The sequence below is a fragment of the Pantherophis guttatus genome, chromosome 1 (genome assembly GCF_059756535.1).
Source record: "Pantherophis guttatus breed Tessera chromosome 1, ASM5975653v1, whole genome shotgun sequence".
Classification (NCBI taxonomy): Eukaryota; Metazoa; Chordata; class Lepidosauria; order Squamata; family Colubridae; genus Pantherophis; species Pantherophis guttatus.
The window spans coordinates 247,827,692-247,847,264 of NC_142063.1; the positions used below are offsets into that span (position 1 = coordinate 247,827,692).

The 19,573-nt window shown below is 35.4% G+C and overlaps 1 long non-coding RNA gene across 2 annotated transcripts in view; it reads right to left on the minus strand.

The window, feature by feature from the left end:
- Positions 1-1,198: 1,198 nt before the first annotated feature.
- LOC148116819 (uncharacterized) overlaps positions 1,199-19,573 on the minus strand; it is a 100,943-nt gene continuing 82,568 nt past the window's right edge. For both annotated transcript variants that reach the window (XR_015731405.1, XR_015731404.1), the window contains one exon: positions 1,199-2,624. This is a non-coding gene — a long non-coding RNA (uncharacterized LOC148116819). The remainder of the gene's footprint in view (positions 2,625-19,573) is intronic.

Sequence of the window (19,573 nt, forward strand, 5' to 3'; positions counted from 1 at the left end):
CTCCAATTTCCTGTGTAAATTCTGCTTCTTGTAGACTGTTTATAAAGGAATTTAAGATTAAAATGCTGTCTTAATTTCATGCATTTTTAAACAGTGGTGGGTTTCAAATTTTTTTACTACCGGTTCTGTGGCGTGGCTTGGTGGGTATGGCATGGCTTGGTGGGTGTGGCTTGGTGGGCATGGCAGGAGAAGGAAAAATCTCCATTCCCACCCCACTTTAGAGGAAAGTTACTGCAAAATCCCCATTTCCTCCTGATCAGCTGGGACTCGGGAGGCAGAGAATAGATGGGGCGGGGCCAGTCAGAATGTTTACTACCAGTTCTCCGAATTACTCAAAATTTCCACTACTGGTTCTCCAGAACTGGTCAGAACCCGCTGAAACCCATCTCTGTTTTTAACATGATTGATATGAAAAAGTATAGTATTTCTGATGGCCTAGCATCTACCGGTAGATGTTACAAAACTAAATCTGTGGAATTATTTTTGTAATCTATTAATTGGGGAATGCCTCCTCACTCTTTATTTACTATAACAGAAATTGCAGGAAGAGAACAAAACACACTGATTTGGAAATCTCTTTCATAAACCATTGCAATATTAATGCAAAGGGAATTTTAATGGCAATATTTAGCATTGTCACACTATCAGCTTTTTAAAAAAAACCTGACATTTACTTTTGTTTTATTTGACAATAAGTAGATTTTAGAGCTGCAACAAACCTCGGAGTAAATTATGTCCTCATATACTCACCGTAGATACATATTCTTGGAATGTTGATTCAAAATATACATAGGAGAGATGGTTACTTGGAAATAATGTCCAGAGAAATCAGATGTAAAACAAGGAAGCTAATTTTCTGGTCAAAACATCTACTTGTTCAATAGAGTTAGTGCCACTATTTTCTTCAGACTCTTGTAGCTGTTTCTGTCCCACCCACAAAAAGAAAAATACTGCATACTAATTATATCTAATTTAGAAATGGTTACTGTCATTAAAATGCAAATATAATGCATTGTTCTATAGTGGAAAAACAACTAATAGAAGACCTACATCGTGTCTAATTTATTGTACAAATAAACTATTGATAGGCAATTTCAAGGGTTTTGCTTGTCTTTCTTCTTTACTTTTGAACCATATTTAAACTGTGCATGTCTTTAATTGAAAGATAAAAGGAATAGATTCCTTGACAGCCATCAAATAACTGAACAGGTGATCATTTTAATAAGCCATCAAGTTGGTTTCTTATTAGCCAATACAAAACAGATTTTAATTCATTTATTGAAATTATTTATATAGCTGCCCATCTCACAACAATGACTCTAAGCAGTTCAGGAAGGATTACAATGAAACCCCAACAACAGCTATAGAACCTGAAAAGTAATAAATAAAAGATTTGGGAGGAAAATAATATCAGCAGGCCAAGATCAAATGTTAGCAAGCTAGAAGATCTGAAAGAAAACAATTTAACAAAATAACAGAGTTGGAAAGGATCTTGGAAGTCTTCTAGTTATTTCAGACAAACGGTTGTCCAATCTCTTTAAAAAGAGATTGTGTTGGAGAACCCACAACTTCTGAAGGCAAGCCATTCCACTGGTTAATTGTTCTCACTGTCAGGAAATTTCTCCTTTAATTCTAGGTCGGATCTCTCCTTGATTAGTTTCCATCCATTGTTTCTTGTCTTGCCCTATGGTGCTTTGGAAAATAGGTTGACCCTCTTTTTTCTGTCAGCCCTTCAAATATTTGAAGAACAAGATCAAGAAATATCATATAGAAACAAGGAAGACCAAAAAAGCACTGGAAATAATAAAGCAGCAAATAAGATCTATAGCTAATAAGATCATTCAATTGCAAATTATAGGCAGAATCTCCAATTTCATTTGAATTAGAAATGTTTCTATCAGTCTATCCTTGGAGAGACTGCAGTGAACCAGTCAACACCCAAGAAAGAAGAAACAGTGCAATTCTGGGTGCAACTATGGGACAGCCTAAAGAAATATTTAGAAAAATACCTAAAGAAAAATACTTTTCAGGAAGCTGAAAAGTAATAATGTACATAAATGTAAATGCAAAAAAGGTGAAGAAAAGGGCAAAAAAGATCAAGAATTGGTCAGTCCAGGTGAAGATGACCTGCATGATTTTTTGGTTGATTGGTCTGCACTCACTCATTGCCAAACAGTGCATTGTACGGAGGTGAAAATGAAGATTGGCTCACATCAGGTAAAACCTACGAGAGCATGAAAGACCTAACAAAGGGCAGCACCAGGCACTTATAGACCAATTACTAACAAGGTTCAAATTGCCAACATTGCAGATACTTTAGAGCACTGAATGAACATAACTCTAAAGTGTTTCAATCATTACAATAAGATATTGTTATGAATGCTATACAGTTTCTTCTATACAGTTTGAATACAAACAGTGTATATCACAATATGAATCTGGACTCAATAGCTTAATGGTACCACTGAATAAATTATTCTGCCCTCTGGAGAGAATTAATTACAGTAAGTTTAAAGTTATAATCATATTTTTGTAAGCAAACCAAGCATTTTTGCCTAAAGCATAAACACCTGATGATCAAGTCAGTTCCTGCAACCTCTGACAGGTGTCCTTTAATCTCTTTCCTGTAAAAAAAAGAAGAAAAAGTAGAGTTGAAATAAGATAAAATTTTGGGTTTGCTATATGCTTATATATATATTTTTTGATTCAGGAATGTCAAATGTATAAATTACTGGCAGTGTTATACATTTCCAGGGATCTGGTTTCAAAGGATGCATCCCAGGGACTTGCAGGTGGAAGCCAATATTTGCCCATCGACCATATGTTGAAAGAAAAAAAAGAATAATGTGAATTTATTCCATAGCCTTCAAACTGAGGCTTCAAATAGTAAATCAAACTCAAGTAGAATCCTGACTATTGGCAGACTTTCCAGAAGAAACAAATTTCTTTTCCTTACAGGAAAATGGTTCAAATCTGCAAAGGACATCTATCATTGTTGACTTGATGATACTTTATAAGTTTATCAAAATGATAACCAGCAGTATTTTTGGAAAACCCATCAGATAATACTTTTTTGGCTGTAGGAACATTTCCCATTGTTCATTCTAAATAAACGTTTTATTATATAAGGTTAGTTTTGGTAAAACAACCTAGTCTAATTTCCTGTTTGGAAACTGTATTTCTTGAGGTGTAAGAAACATACGTGGGCATGGAAAAATGTTTATTATGTCATAAATTTAAGAACATTAAATTAAATTTTGTTCTATTTATTTTGTTATATAATCAAGATTTTAACAAATGAAAATATCACTTAAGTATGAACCAACAATGTGCTGCTGCTGCCAAAAAGGCCAATGCTGCATCAACAGAGGGGTAAGATTACATGAAGTATTAGTACCACTTTATGCTACATTAGTAAGATCACACTTGGAATACCTCATCCAACTTTGGTCATCATGATATAAACAAGATGTTGAGATTCTAGAAAGAATGCAGAGAAGAGCAACAAAGAAGATTATGATTATGGGCCTGGAGATCAACGGTTGCACTAACAGGAAATGTCTAATCTAACAAAGAGAAGGACTATTTATTTATTTATTAGTCGAATTTATATGCCGCCCTTCTCCGTAGACTCAGGGCGGCTTACAATGCATTATAGCAATAGCCTGCATACTTTTTTGTATATTTATTATTATTTATTTTATTCAATTTATATCCTGCCCTTCACCTAGTGGACTCAGGGCGGTACACAGCCAGAACTAAAACACATATCAATACAAAATTTAAAATTTTTAAAAGAATTATATAACTGTGGCCCAAAATTTAAAACATTCAAACTAAAACCCATTTGACAATTTAAAAGGCTAAAAAAGGCTAAAAAAAAAAAGGGGGGGGCTTTCGGCCCTCCCTAAGCGGTGTTGTTCTGTACAAAGTTGGCTAGGTGTAAAACCTTGCTTTTCTCCACATTAAATTTCATGTTGTTGGATAGGGCCCATTGTTCAAGTCTGTTAAGATCCTTTTGGATCCTGAGCTTGTCTTATTTATTTATTTATTTAATTTATTTATAAGTTCGATTTATATGCCGCCCTTCTCCAGAGACTCAGGGCGGCTTACAATGCATTAAGCAATAGCCTTCATACTTTTGTATATACCTGCTTAGTAGGACTTTTGGCCCCCCCTAAGCGATGTTCTTTTTTATACAAAGTCAGCTTATTGCCCCCACAATCTGGGTCCTCAATTTACCTACCTCGAAAGGATGGAAGGCTGAGTCAACCTTGAGCCTGGTGAGATTCGAACTTGCACTAATTGCAGGCAGCTGGCAGCTAAGTGCTAGCATTTAACAGCACTTTAGTCTGCTGCACCACCGAGGCACTATGGGTGACATGATAGTGATTTTTCCAATATTTGACAGGCTGTCATAGAGAGAAGGGGGCCAGCATATTCTCCAAAGCACCTGAGGGCAAGACAGAAGTAATGCATGGAAGCTTAACAAAGAGAGATCTGACCTGGAGTTAAGGAGAAATTTCCTGACAGTGAGAACAATGAATGGAATTAGCGGAATGGCTTGCTTCCAGAAATTGTGGGTGCTCCAATCACTGGAATTTTTTAAGAAGAGATTGGACAGCCATTTGTATATGGTCTTTTGCTTGGGCAGGGGATTGGACTAGAAGACCATTAAGGTCCTTTGCAACTCTGTTATTCCGTTATTCTGTTACTAAATCTGCTGTGTTTGCTTCCCAATTGTTCAAAAGTTTCAGTACAATAACAAAACGTATATAACAGTTCTCAATAACTATATACAGTGTCTTTAAAAATTCCACTCAAGTAGAAACAAATGTGATAATCATGAAAACACATTGCAAAAAATGTGATTTCAGATCTATAACATTAAATGGCATGTTATGCAAATTATACTAATTGCTTAGATGAAGAATGATGACCTTTTACTTTAAATATGTCTCTAATATAACCTTTTCTGTCCTGTATTTGGTCATTGATTGCTACAACACAAAACTTTAATGTATTTCTACTCTTTCTGTTTTTTTAAATGTCATATATTCACAGTTATTTACTTTTCAGATAGATGCTGTCTCTTCATAGTAAGAGTGATATTTGAAATAATAGATTCTTATGGTATCAATTATTTTACAGTTAAACCAAGATTATCTTTAAAAATGGAGAAAATATTGATGCTGTGTGCAAAAATCTCATGGAAAGCAGAGGATAATAGTTTGGAGAATATTGATCTTTTTACAAAAATTTTTCAAACTATTACTCAATTGAGGCAGACAACTGCAAAATTAACCATAAATTGTGCAAAGATGTGATTACATTATGAAAATAAAAATCCTCCTCAGATATTCTTAATATGTGAAGATCAACCTGCACACACACAAAAATCAGAATATATGCACACCCTCATTTCTCTCTATGACAAAACAAAACATGACTAATTTACTGTGAGATATTAGAATTTTGTCAAGGAGAATGTAAAATAAAACCAAGAGAAAATCTGGTGGTGGATGGAAATGCTTATCAATGTTTTTTTTAAATTTAAAATTATTAGAAAAAATTAAAGTAGACAAAATAATTTATAGCTTTGGGTGTTGTAAGATTGAGTATAAAATAGAGCTGTATATAAATGATGAACATGTAATTACTAAAATGTATAAACTTTTATTGAGATTTAAAATATAAGGAGAACAAAGAATGTATGGTAAATTGGACTAAAATGTTGGTTATAATATACAGATGGAACAATGGAAAATACTGTATGTAGTTGACAGGAATGACTTTTGCATGGTACTCTTAAAGAGAATTCTTGTAAAATGATGTATCACTCATTTATGTCACTAGAACAATTGTCTAGAATGAATATAGAGACATAGAGACTTCAAATTTATGTTGGAAATGTGAACAACAAGAAGGAACATTTTATCATGTTTGGTGGAAATGTAAAAAAGCTACAAAATTATATATATATAAAACTGGAGACTTTTCTTTTGGGACTCATGAACAAACAGTTGGGGAAAAATCATGGAATTTTGTTTTTATACAAGATAACTACAGTGATATTATTATATGTACAACTATAGAAAGATTTGACTCCATTCACAGTGTAAAGGAACGGTTGGCAAAGAGGAAGGAACATGCTAAGATGACTAAATTGACTTCTTTGATTAGAGAAAAGACAATATGTTTATTGTTCAAAGGAAACCTGTTATCGACTTTTTATATGAAACAGAAAAAAAGTACTTATGACTTGTAGTTTTAATGATTAGAAAAAAATAATAGAAAAATGAACTTTTTTGTAATCATAGAGCAAGGTATAACTTTGTAGTCATACTTGTATTTACTGCAAAGAAAATAGGAAATTTCTAGTTGTTATCTCTTTTTTTTTAACTGCAGCTTTGTCTTTTTCCTTTTTCCTTGCATCTTGTAATACCTTATATTTAACTTGTGTTTATCATGATTTTATTAAACCTGCTAAAAATTTAATTTACTCATTAATAATTCAATTCCCTTTAAAGGGTCTTCGAAAATCAGAAGTTCTTAACATATGTTTCTGTTTTAATTTTTACACCAACAAATCCTCTCAACTTGTCTATTCAATATTTCAAGAACCAGAATAAACAAGAGAGGGGAGAGTGGTCAACATTTTCTTGATCTGTTTTGTATCCTGTATGCCTTGGTTAAGTTTCCATTAACAATTATTTGTTCTATCTGTAAAGTATAAATGGTTTTCACCCATTTTATAAAATTCTCTCCAAAATTCACATCTTTCAAAACTTTAAATAAAATAGCCCAATTCAAATTGTCAAAAGCCTTCTCTGCATCTAAAAAGATCAAAGTGACCTGTTTTTCATTTTGTTTTTCCAAATAGAGTATTCCAAAAATATCCAGCACATTTGTAACATTATCTTTTAACCATCTTTTAGTTAAAAACTTACATTGGTCCCCAGGAATAAAATTTTGCAAAATTATTTTCAATCTTCAATTTAAAATCATTGTAAACCACTCATAATTTTTATGTAAAGATACTAGTCTATAGTTTCTTGCTAAAGTGAAAATTTGTCCCTCTTTAAGTATTAATGCTATAGTTCTATCAGCTATCCCTGCTGATGATTTACAGGGTATGACAGAAAATCCATTTCTGTCTTATAGATGCTAAATTCATTATTTTGCCACATAAATCAGATTTTATTCAACTTCTTGTTCTTCAGCTGGCTGTCATGGCAACTGTGCTAGACAGTATTTATTTCACTTCCTTCCTTCTCAATATAATGGTATATAATAACAAAACCAGTATCCTTTGATCAAGGGAATCCTTTGGGGGAAAATAGGCTTTTATTATGTAGGCTATGAACATTTATGATATATTCTATATGTACTCAAATTTAATTAACATGAGATTTAATTAAATTTGGGCGATAATTGGTGCTCTCTGAGCTCGGTTGCTTTCTTGCAGTCATTTCATTACCCAAACTAATTAACATCATTAGTGCTACCAGTAACTTTGAAGACTTTACGCCAAAGAGTGTAATATTTCAACCCTGAGCTACAAATATTCTCCTTTAATGAACATGCTGTACTATATGGACAATAGTTTTAGAAATGAACAGATTTAGCTTAAAGCCCTCCTAAATCTCCCTAAAACTGAATATTTCAAATGATAGGAAAATTCTTGGAAATGAACATATTTTGAGATCTAGCAAATAACACAAAATGGAATGAGGTGGTAAAACCTGGAACTGGTATAATAATAACTCCCATACTCCAGTTTAAAAAGGGGAGTGGAATTGAGTCAAATTGCAGAATGTTTCTCTTATTTGTTGTTTTGGAAAATCCTTCATTTAGAAAATCCATATAGTTGGAAATAGACACTTTCTCATTCATGTTAATTTGTACTTGTAGTAAACTATGGTACATCCAGTGACAGCTTTGTACTGTCAGCTCACAACATCATCACTTTTTATAAGCAATGCTTAAACCAATGTTCAAACTTCATTTTCATCTTCATTTTCATCTTTTTATCACTATCAATTCCTCTTGCATTGTATTATTCTCCTTAGAAGGTGATATTTCTTCAAGTGATATTTCAGCAGAAGGCTGTTAATTCATCCTCCTGTTGTGGATGCAATTACAGGGAGAACTAATCCACAGAAATAAAAATAATAAAACATTTTGGAAAGGTCTTATTCCATGTTCTTATATCTTAAGAGAATAACATATGCTTTGGATGGGAATTGCAAAAAAAGAAGAGACACAATATTGTGAATGAGCTGTTGTACTTTTTCTAATGGCAAAGAGAGCGAGTTCAGGTTTCTTTGTCAATACATGCAGGTATCCTTTTCAATTAAATAAGATAAAACAATTTCTCTTAACAGATTAACAATAAATTGTTTGATCTAATTAATATATTTAGGCAATAATGGATGGATACCTACAAAAATAAGTATTGCAAAGATTTCATATTGATTGGTAACAGAGTTCCATTTTCTAAACAGAATTTCGATCAGTTTCTTCAAAAAGGTAAGAAATTGTTTGTTGCTAAGCCACGGTAGCACAGTAGTTAGAGTGCAGTACTGCAGGCTGCTTCTGCTGACTGTCAGCTGCCTCCAATTTGGCAGTTCAAAACTCACCAGGCTCAAAGTTGACTCAGCCTTACAGCCTTCCGAGGTGGGTGAAATGAGGACCCAAATTGTTGAGGGCAATATGCTGACTCTGTAAACTGCTTAGAGAAGGTGGTAAAGCACTGTAAAGCAGTATATAAGTGCTATTGCTATTGCTAAGGACCCTTTACATATGGTCAAAATTATGCCATTATCGTGTATCCTAAAACTAAGTTATAATACTAGCAGCAGATTTGAAGTATCACCAGTCATAGTTGAAGTGGTAGTATAAAGTAATCTTATAACAGTCCATTAACACTGAGATAAAACCAATAGAAGCACAATTCATTTAATTAATTAATTAATAAAAACAAGAAGAGTGTTTCCCAAACTTGGCAACTTTAAGAAATGTGAACTTCAGCAGTCAAAGTTCCCATGCCAGCATGGCCCATTCCTAAGAATGCCAAAATTTATGTCCACACATCTCAAAATTGGAAAGGTTGGGAAAAATGGACCAAATGTTTTTTATGATGGTTGGCACTCCAGGCCAAATTCACACCAATATCTAGAAATAATTCTCCTCTTTTTTATTTTGTTCAGTATTTTTAAAATATATGTAAATGATCTGAATGTACTTGCTTTAAAAACCACAGTAAAATTCTAATGAAAATGAAAATTTGCAGGTTCTATATGAATAATATCATCAGAAGTGTGACAAATTATTGTTGAAATGGGCTTAGAATAGAAAGAGTTTTGTGTAATGTTCAGTCCATCCTGTTGCTTAATCAGAATTTAACAGCAGTGGCTAGGTGCTATTAGTACAATATATATTGCCAAACTCCCAAACCCATAAATATATTTTTGATGAAACATATATGTATGTATATTGAAAATCTTTGGGAATAATGTTTCATTGAGCATTAGTAAAATGCCATTACACGCACGCACGCACGCGCACGCACGCACACACACACACACACAGAGACTGACTCCCATGGAAGGACAAAAAATGTAACATGAATCAAAGGAACCAAAACTGGAGAAAGAAAATGCAAAGGCAGGCAGTCCTGTGAACAAAATTGAGAAATAAAAGCAACAACAAATGGAGCAATAAAGAATTCTAAAGTGATGAATTCTACTTTGGAAACAAGCCAAGATAGATTGTAATTACAATCCAGGGAGAAATTCAGATGAAGAGTCTTTTTAGAGTACCCTCTTGAGACGATAAAACATATTTGTTGCTTATGTAACACAAAAAGTTAAGCCTTCATTGACATTTCCCAAAGTTTTCATTAAATAGTGAAGAGCTAACTGTTATGGAACCTATTCTATATTTGTAGAGTAAAAACTTTTCCCCCCCATTTTGCGCTAAGATCTGTTTTGCTAGCTGGAATGATTAGAATGGTAAACCATCACATCTTGAAGGCATTGGATTGGGGAATTAAAATTATATAATCCATGATGACAACAATGTCCCTGCTGACATCTCCTTTAGTACTTGCCAGGCTTCCTGTCTCTAATGGTGAGTTTTAAAATAAATTATCTTAATAGAAGCCTCAAGCATGATCAGTATTTCCAGCAATGCCGGTGGACCCCACATAAAGCATAGGAAGCATTTTTAGAAAATAAAAGTGGATTGTTGTAGCCTAAAGTGGTGTTTGGAAGGGCTGCTCAGAAAATAATAATAATAATAATAATAATAATAATAATAATAATAATAATAATAACAACAACAACAACAACAACAACAACAACAACAACAACAACAACAGCAAATGCCGCCTCTGCAATGAGAAAGATGAGACAGTCGACCACTTGATCAGTGGGTGCAGCAAAATTTCACAAACTGACTACCTACAACGCCATGACCGTGTTGCTAAGATCATTCACTGGAAATTGTGCCAGAAGTTTGGATTTGAGTACAGCAAAAACCACTGGGAACATCAGGTTGAGAAAGTTTTAGAGAATGAGAAACTCAAGATCTTGTGGGACTTTAGGATTCAGACTGACAGGCACTTGGTCCACAACACACCTGACATAACAATAGTTGAAAAGAAAAAAGTATGGTTCATTGACATTGCAATACCTGGTGATGCACGAATTGAAGATAAGCAGCAAGAAAAAATCACAAAGTACCAGGACTTACAAATTGAAGTTGAGCGACTGTGGAAAAAGAAATCGTGTGTTGTCCCGATTGTAATTGGAGCCCTTGGAGCAATACCCAAAGGGCTACCCCGCTATTTAGAAATTCTAAATTTGCCGGACTTGAACATTTTGACTCTACAAAAAAACCACCTTACTCGGAACAGCTTACATCCTCCGACGATACCTTAACAGTTCCTAGGTCCTTGGTTAGGACTCGAGCTGCTGAGCTATTAACCAGCCTCAATGGCTGTGAATCTCACTAAAGATTAACTAACAATAACAATAACAATAACAATAACAATAACAATAACAATAACAACAACAATAATAATAATAATAATAATAATAATAATAATAATGACTCAGAACATCATATATTTTAAGAAGGTACTTGGTTGATCCCTAGGATGCTGCAGCAACCTGTATCAAGCATTAGCACCAATCAATGGTATTTATGATGCATTTTTGAATGTTCAGTTGACTGAGTTTCATGTTTAATGAATAAAGTATAATAATAATAATAATAATAATAATAATAATAATAATAATAATAATAATAATAATATGAGATGGAAGAGAACATTCTGAGAGCTAGAATGGGTGGTGGGTGTCTATCAGATTTGTGGACCCTGATATAACTGTAAATAATTTTAAAGCTATAATAGTCTCTAGATGTTTCTTTTCTTTCCTTCCATCCCTACCTTATGAAACATTTATTATAAATAAATAGTTTTTGCTGGTGCCTGTACTGGTTCTCTTATGAAATCCCGTTCCCCTCAGTACAGCCTTCTGATCTGTTCCCTGAATCTCTTCACATGGTTAACATCCTTTGTGTATTATATGCTTTTGAGATAGCGGTGTGTTAAACAGTATATTCTTAATCCACGTTCAAGTTTTCGTCAGTTCATACTCTATGCCTCAGCAGCAGATTCGCCGTGGAAATACTTTATTTATTTAATAAACAAATTTTGTTAAACAAATGTTGTTTATTTAGTAAGATTGTTTGTCTTACTATTAAATATGGAAGCTCAACACTGTTACTACCGAAAAACTGTGTTCACTTCAGATCATCTCACCTTTTGCTCTGTATTCTCAACTAGCACAGTTGCCATGGAAACCAAGTAGTTCCTCTAATCTATTTTTCCTACAATTTTTGGGTCTAGTCTCAAGGATTAACTGTAGTGCTGTCTTTTGCAAATAAAGTCCCCCCCCCTTTTTGCTTTCTTTTCTTTTTTCTTTTGGCCATGTAGACTAGCATCCTCCAATCTGATTCCCTCTAGATATCTGGATAACATATAAGGATGTGGTGGCATGTTGATTTTGTGATATTCTTAAAAGAAGTATATGCGCGAGGGGCAGGTTTTTCTCTGCTATTTACATTCTGAAGCTGTGACTTGGATTTAAATGAAATATTTTTTTCTTCAGGTATTAATAAACCAGTCATTTGATTCACATATCAGAAGGATTTGATTGTCCCTTGTTTTCTTAGCAGCGTTTAGTTTGTGACATTTCCTGGGGTATATGCCAGACTTACTTCCAAATAGTGATGTGAATAAATGCTTTAGTGCTAGTAGGTCAGCAGGCTGGATCTTGTTATTTTCTTGTTATTTTCATTCCCTTGAGTTCACTCCCTCCCTTCCTTCCTATTTCTTGACATTCATTTATAACTGGTTGTGAGAATAAACAATAGTTAATGAAAAATGGTAATGACTTGCCTCAGTAAAGTGGGATATATTATCTCTTCATCAGTTCCTTAATAGCTAGAATCTGAAGAAGTGAAGTTATACACCAAACCTGTGTTCAAATTGGCAAATGACTTCTGATAATGGGGGCAGTGTTTGAAAAACACTTATTGAGATTTTTTTGCAGTCTGTCATGCGAAAGGAAAAAAACAACAACCAAATCCGACTGGACTGCTCCAAACCCTTGAGTGCAAGTATAATAGCTTCTTGAATCCTCACTATCTTGTTTAAAGATTAACAGTTTATAGATATATGAATCAGTGGTAAAATCCAATTTTTTTTACTACCGGTTCTGTAGGTGTGGCTTGGTGGGCATGGTGTGGCTTGGTGGGCGTGGCTTGGTGGGCGTGGCAGGGGAAGGATATTGCAAAATCTCCATTCCCACCCCGCTCCTGGGGGAAGGATATTGCAAAATCCCCATTCCACTCCACTCTGGGGCCAGCCAGAGGTGGTATTTGCCGGTTCTCTGAACTACTCAAAATTTCTGCTACCAGTTCTCCAGAACCTGTCAGAATCTGCTGGATTTCACCCCTGATATGAATATCTATTACTTTGCACTAGATAAAAGATGAACTAAGGATACTTGGTTATCATAATTTCAATGCCCCAAGAGTGGCATTTTGGCCAGTCTTTACGATCTTGCACTTAATCAAATGTAAGTCTTCAAGGTGCTGCAAGATTCTGTGTTGTTTTTAACCATTAGAGTGACATAACTACCAGCTACCCAGGAGTCTTATTAGCAAGTAATTCCAATTACTTAAGTCAAATCTGTGTGCAAATAAGACTGCAGTGCTTTGCACATTTAGTTAAGTGAAACTGACAGTACAGAAATGTAGAGCTGGTTTAGCTGTTACATTGCCTGTGTGCAGCCTTCAGGAAGACTTTTGCTTTGCAAAGGCATCCACAGGGGAGCAAGATGGGACTCAATGACCAATGTGCACAGTGACATAATCCCATAAATGTTTTGACTTGATTTGCAATAGACTTCAGGATGCATGTATGTAATGTATGGCATTTTATTTATTTGGCAAATTATATAGCTGGCCATTTCACATGCATGACACTGAGTAATGTATAGAGTTAAAAACACAAAATAATACAACAAAATATCCCCCAAACAATAATAAATAAGAACAATAAATACAATAAAAACCTCCCATAATATGCAGGAAACTACACTAGATTTCCCTAGCAATTCAGCAATTTTGTAGGCTCTGTATTACCCAGAATTCCCAAAGCAAAGCTATGTTTTTAGGCCCTTCAGGAAGGTCAGGAAGGTCAAAGCCAAACTGACTTCAGAGGGGATGGGTTTTGTAAAGAGAGTGTCATGGCAGAAATGACTCTCTTCTTGGGGCTCATCAGATAGCATTTCTTTGTGGACAGGACCCATAACTTGCTCCCCCTATTGAATCTAATGGGATGCATAGATGTCATTGGGAAGAGGTGGTTCCTCAAACAACCCAAATCCATGCCATGTGGGACTTTAATACCACCCTGATCTGAATCTGGAAGCAAACTGGTAATCAACATAACTCACAGAGCAGAAGTGTAATATGTGCTGAGCTAAAAATAATAGATTTCCTGAACCAGGTGGTTTCTAAACCAAATACCACTCAGGATTACACTGAAGTCTGGACTGGACCCCATCCAAATCCCCACAGCCTCTAAGCAGAAACATCATTGGTGCATCAACAGCATTGCTTACTCCATCCTTTTTAGGGAATATTGAATGAAAATTGTCTAGTACAATTGTTCTACCAATGACTTCTTGAGAAAGGGAGCAAACCAATGTCTCTTTAAGGAGGGAAGAAGCCACCCCTTCTCTCAAATAATTTGCTGCCACCAAAACCCAACCCATATGTCAAAATCCTAGGGAGACTTGGAAAGTCAGGAAGGATATCAGTCTGATAAGCAGGTGGCTGAGCTCACACTCATGAAGACCCTGTCCATATTCTCAGATCCAATAGGTTCAAAGTCTTCTCAGGTAATATGGCTGGAACACAGCCTGAGGCACCTCTGTAGAATCTCCAGTTAGACCAGTGTCTAACTTGGAATGAATTTGAGCAATTTTGTCCAACAGATACTCTACAAAACCTTCTGCACAGTCCTATAGGTGCAACCCCAAGTCCCCTCTACCCAATAGAGCTCTGATAAACAGAGCCACATCTATGGACTCAATAAGGGCAGAAAAATATAGATTCTTTACTGCTCTTAGTGTCACAAGGCAGGCCTTAATAACATCGCTAACCTGCATTTAGTTAGGGCTGCAATTAAATACCCTCACACACTTTTGGCACCATTTTATTTTATTCCAGATGCTGCTGTTTTCTAATTATGCTTCCAGAGCGGCATACATTAAACCATCTTTAGCAGTGGTAAAATCTAAAATTTGTTACTACCGGTTCTGTGGGCGTGGCTTGGTGGTGGTGGGGTAATGTGACTGGGTGGGCGTGGCCAATTTTTTTTAACTTAAAAAAAAATTCTACAACCTCTTCGGCGAAGAGGATGTAAAAAAAATGCTTTCAAAAGGCTCTGACGATCCCAGATGAGTTGCCTGATTGACAGAGACTTTTTTTCTTTTAAATGCCTCTGCCGATCAAGCAACTCAGCTTGGATCATCAGAGGCATTTAAAAGAAAAAAAGGTTTTTTTTCTTTTAAAAGCCTTTGATGATCCCAGCTCAGCCGCGCGATCATCAGAGGCTTTTTTTTTTACTTTTAAAAGCATTTTTTCGGAGAAAAAAATGCTTTTAAAAGAAAAAAAAACCCTTTGATGATTGTGCAGCTCAGCTGGGCATGGGGGCGGGGGCAGGGATTTTTGCTATCAGTTCTCTGAACCACCCGCCTCCATCGCTACCAGATTGGGCAATCCAGTCTGAACCGGGAGCATTTCACCCCTGATCTTTAGCCTCTACATGGAATTCAGTTTGGTTTCCTTGTTGCCAGTCCAGAGGCTTTGTAGGTGGAATGCAGTGGTGGGTTTCAAAAATTTTTTCTACCGGTTCTGTGGGTGTGGCTTGGTGGGCATGGCAGGGGAAGAATACTGTAAAATGCCCATTCCCAGTCCAGTCCAGGGGAAGGTTACTGCAAAATCCCCATTTCCTCCTGATCAGCTGGGACTTGGGAGGCAGAGAATAGATGGGGGTGGGGCCAGTCAGAATTTTTACTACCTGTTCTCCGAACTACTCAAAATTTCCAGATTTTGAGTAGTTCAGAACCTGTTGAAACCCACCTCTGGTGGAATGATACTTGTAACTGTGAATCTCATCTATAACTACTTTGGAATGATATTCTGAAAATGTGTGCCCAGTTCATTACGGAGTACATAAGGTCAGGTCATAGCTTGTATGACTTCTACAGGGACAAGGTTTTCTGACACAACTTCAGGACCACCTTCACAAGTTGTCATTTACAGAGAGAATATTGGAATAAAAATACATATATTTAAGTAATGGTTTTGTTTTTGAAGAAAACAAGAAGGGCCAAATTGTTTAATATATTTTTAAATTGTTTTAAATTTTGTATTTGATGTTTTTTACTTCTGGCTGTTCACCGCCCTGAGTCCTTCGGGAGAAGGGCGGTATATAAATTTAAATATTAAATTAAATTAAATTAAATTAAATTGAACCATTTAAAGATGTGCTGGTAGTGTAATTGGGGTACAGTTGTAAGGGATCCAAATGGCAGTGGAGATTGCAATTTACAAATCTTTCAATATTACATGCAAAACCAAACTGCTTGCTGGAATAATGAAGCTAAACCTTGACTACGTGAACACACAATGAGAAGTCAAAAGTTACTGGAGAAGATTCTGATTCTTGGAAAAATTAAAGGCAATCAAAAAAGAAGTCATCAAAAGGCAACATTGATGAATCAAGCTTTTAAGAGCTTTCAAAAATTCAGTGAAATGGCTTCTAACCTGCAATCTTGAAAACTAATGTCTATTGGATCATGAGTCAAGTGACTGAATCTCTGAACACAATCAAAATATGAATGGTTGAGATCAAGATGCAATTCTCTGGGAAGCAATATAGAAAAAAAATATTCTAAGAAAGGAGAAAGAATGATTTTACATGCAAATTAACTTGGCTGGCTTTGTGTTCTGTCTATTTGGATTTTGAAGCAAGATTTGGCAGTGGGGAAATTTGCATTTGCAGCTTTGCCTTTGGCAACAGAATACTGTCACCAGAAGGATGATGAAAAGGCAGGCAGGTTTTAGTGCACATGCTAGGGGTTAGCACATGCTAACCGCTTCCATTCCCTAAGGCTTTACAATGTACATTTTAGCAAGATCAAAATATCTTTGAGTATTTTTATATGAGTGCTAATATTACAGGGATACACACACACACACACACACACACACACACACATTATAATTATAATTAAGACTAGAACTTGCAGAGATTGTCAGTCTAAGAAGGTTTGTTTTCTGTATTTCTAAGCTGGCTCAATAGCTGAGTATCCTTTGTGCCAATCTGCATGATGCCATCCCTTTCAAAATGAGAATTAAAAAAAAATATTTTCAGCTCAACCATGATTCTGGGCATTATACAATTAACACCAGTACAATATCTTAAAAAAGGAAAGCACATAAAGAGAGAGAGAGATGGTCCCTCGGGTAGTCAGGGTCTTTACCCGGGTTAGCACGTTGAATTGCACCCAAGCTTACAGAGGAGTTTTATGAACATAGCATAACAGTTTATAGCAGTACTTCTAGACCAACTATAACTTCTGATTGGTTTTCAGCATTAAGTTTGAGCCTGTTCCTCTCTATCTGGGCTAGAGCAAGCACTGAGAATGAAAAACTGTAAAAATGCATATTAAAATAATAGGGTATTTCAATTATATAAATAAGACATTAAATTCTGTAAGAATGGGGAAAGAAGATTTATTATAGAGGATGTATCTGCTGATAGCAATAAGCAGGACAGTCTTAGTTAGCATCTTCTTGAAAACTACAAAGTGGGGAGGTGAATAATGTATCAGGTCTTATTTCAAAACAATAAATTTAGGAAGTAAGTGAATGTATTTGAAGAATATGATCCAAAGACAGAAATTTGTGGTGCTGTATTCATTCCCAATAAGAATATATTAGGACTGTAGCTTAATGAAATTATGACTTTCTAAAATGCATACTTCCATTCATTATGACATCAGAACCAAGTGTTTTGAGTTCTTATACCTCTGAATTTATGTGAAACAGGCAGTACATTGGTTTACAACATAGTCTTTATGTTTCCTAGATAATATGAATACGCTTGATGTAAAACAGAGTTTTGCTTAGAGACTTACGTCATACAAGCCTAAATGTGTCCAAATTAGCACCTTGTTATTGTGTCCTTTCTGTTAAGTGATGGAATTTAAGAAAAGTGACTGAAGATCCAAGAATGAATGGTAATGGTGATTAGTAAGTATCTGCTTAACAAAAAGATAGACTACTTGTTAATGTGTGGTTTCAGTGAGCCGAGGTGGCGCAGTGGTTAGAGTGCTGTACTGCAGCTACTCCAGCTGACTGTTAGTTCAGCAGATCAGCAGATCAAATCTCACTGGCTCAAGGTTGACTCAGCCTTCCATCCTTCTGAGGTGGGTAAAATGAGAACCCAGATTGGGGGCAATATGCTATTTAGTATACTGTTGATTGTTGTAAGCCGCCCAGAGTCCTCGGAGAGTGGTAGGCATAGAAATATGATTAATAAAAAAATAAAAAAAATAAAGAAGTGCTTAATTAAGATGTGTTCATGGTAAAACGAAGATATTAACCCTAAATAAATAAGGTTTGAAAACAAAGTGAGCAATCTTTACAAAGGAAATACATGGAGGTGGCTTGGGTGAATTGACAGTGAAATATATATGAAGAAATTTTAAATGTCTTGAAAAAAAAAGTAGAAAAAGATAGAAAAAGCTGTGGTTAGATAAAATTACTGAAATCCCCAAAAAGGCAAAGGTGAGAATAAGAAAAGACAATGTATGAATCAGCATATGGATATGTGAAAACAAGACTGATTTGTAATAATAGTAAGATATGGACTGCCATATCATAGCGAATTGTTTAGCACCATATTTTGTTTGACTTCCTTTTTAAATATCCCACCTCCCTTCTTTTTTAGACTTTGAAAAAAAAACATTGTTTAGCCTGAAAAATAATAATCTCATGGGTATATATGTATGCATGTCAAAACCAACAGTTATCTTGAATTTGCTGGAGAGAACAAACAATTTGTGATACAGTCCATCTGGACTCTTTATTCTTAACACTAACTAATCACAACATAAACAGTAGTGATATATTTTAAAATGCATCATTTTTTAAATAAATCGTTCTTTCCCCCAGAAACAGAAGAGGGAGCAATGCTTCCTTGTCCAATTGGTTCCATGAAAAATGAATATTTATTTTTTTTCATTACTTTCTGGCTTCCTACTGCTGTGCCCTAAATTCAAGACTTTTAAAAAAAATTCTTATATTATCGCTGGGAGAATTAGAGGGTCAAGGATAGAGACCACCCACTCAGTCCAGAAAGACATTTTTCTTCTGTTTCAGCTAGTCTCCTCCAAAAGATTTCATATCTATCTATATCTATAAATATTGCTATAAGCTTTACTGTATCTATTGCTATAATTCTACAGCTAACTATAGCTATAGCTCTCTATCTTTTTAACAATGCCTTATTCAAATGCTCTTTAGCATTTCCCAAAGTGTCTGTGGCAATGTGTAGTCAACTGTAGTGAATGTATACATTCCATAGAACTTACTCTGTGAAAGACTTTGTCCTGCTGTTCTTCCCACTCAATGCTGAGGAGAAACCAGGCACATCTGAATAAGAGGGCCCTTTCTGCCAGTTGTAATCCTGGATTGTTACAGTCTAGAGGCCAGCCATGCTGTCACCATCACAAATTGATTTAACCATCCATTGCAGTGGTCATTAAAGCTGCTAGAAGTCCCAGCCAAGCTGATGAATTGCAGCTGAATGTGAAATGAGCTTCTAAGCCCGTTTCCCACCATCTCATATCAAAGCCTATTGTGTGCCTGCAAAGTAAGAGGTCGGAGGTTCAGGCTGGAGTTCAACAATGGGCTC